Below are 1382 nucleotides of genomic sequence, written 5' to 3'. Positions count from 1 at the left end.
CTCTCTCTCTCTCTCTCTCTCTCTCTCTCTCTCTCTCTCTCTCTCTCTCTCTCTCTTTCTCTGTATATCTGTCTATATCGATCGAACGCGACGATAATCCTCTTGTGCGTTACTTTAAACTTTTATTCGCACGCGCCACGAATTTTCAACTCTTTTCCACCAAGAGAGAAAAGAACAAACCTAAACAATCATATTGTCCAACCCATTATTCCCATTTCGAGAAGAAAGAAAGAAAGAAAAACAAAAATCGTATTCCAAAAGAAAAAAAATTGCAAATCCACGATCCACACATTTTTATATATATATATACACGTATATATTTTTCTATTGACGATTGATCTGGCCAAAATTTTTCTTTTTTTATCTTCTTTTTCTCCTCTTTTAACATATTTGCGCATTAAACGAAACGGTCCATTGGAGAGGGTTGTTTTCGGCATTGAAACGTTCACACGGTGACGTGGTTTACAAGCAGAGGGTTGAATCGACAGCTTATATCGATTTTAACACGCGTATAAAACGGGCCGCCGTTAGAAATTGAATACGACCGTGGCCAGAATCAAATCGGATCGAAAAATTTTTGTCGGAACGCCTGTTCGCTTTTAAGGCTAATGAAAAGGCATAGAACGTTTTGATACCCCTTTTCGGCCCATTGTGGTTGGACCGTGCAATTAACAATGGGAACGGGAACCAGGGGGAAAAAAAAACGATTTTCGATTTATATTGCCGTTTAATATCTCCTCTACATTTTGTTGTCGAGGCGTTTTCCATAATTAGCCATTTTTTTATGCATGCTCACATTTCCTCTCACTTATCCTTTGAACTTGTGTCTTTTTATATACATATATATGTATTTTTTTTTTACAGCCAAAGTAATCATTAGCACATGGCCAATTTGTTACGATCAGAACTCGTGAATTATTATTATTATTAAAAATTATTATCGATGTTTGAAAAAAGGAATATTGAAAAAGTCTTTTCAAATCGTTCGAGAGAAATCGCATCAAAGAAGAAGAAGATGATGAAAAAAAAGAAATTAAATAGACCCGAGAAAGAAGGGGAATCTTTCATATTTTTTCAAAAGAAATTTATGACGCGTCAACCGCTAGAATGGAATAGAATAGAAAATTCCAAAACCGTGACGCATCATGGCCACCCTCGCCCTCTATTGCGCGTATTAAAGAAAAATTAAAAAAAAAAAAGAAACTCCATAAGAAGAAAAGAAAAAGAAAACCGACTTAAGGAAACGAGTATAAGACAAGAAAGGAGTCCGGCGAAGAACGCGAGAGAAGGAAAAACTTCACCGCCCTCGCTTCGAACAGATTTTCCTACGGGGTAGGAGCGATCCGTCGTCGTCCAATTTGCCGTACGAAGCCAATAGCCGT

At 37.3% G+C, this 1382-nt stretch overlaps 1 protein-coding gene across 1 annotated transcript in view; it reads left to right on the top strand.

Moving 5' to 3' along the window:
* The window catches only part of LOC102673102 (cytochrome P450 9e2-like), an 11879-nt gene extending 10852 nt beyond the window's left edge, over positions 1 to 1027 (top strand). The window contains exon 3 of the mRNA XM_031509180.1: positions 1007 to 1027. The gene's annotated coding sequence lies outside the window, so the exon portion shown is untranslated. The remainder of the gene's footprint in view (positions 1 to 1006) is intronic.
* The last annotated feature ends 355 nt before the right edge of the window (positions 1028 to 1382 follow it).

The sequence above is a fragment of the Apis dorsata genome, unplaced genomic scaffold (genome assembly GCF_000469605.1).
Source record: "Apis dorsata unplaced genomic scaffold, Apis dorsata 1.3 scaffold_130, whole genome shotgun sequence".
Lineage (NCBI taxonomy): Eukaryota > Metazoa > Arthropoda > Insecta > Hymenoptera > Apidae > Apis > Apis dorsata.
Note: the sequence above shows the minus strand (reverse complement) of the source record. Positions and strands in the feature narration are given on the sequence as shown.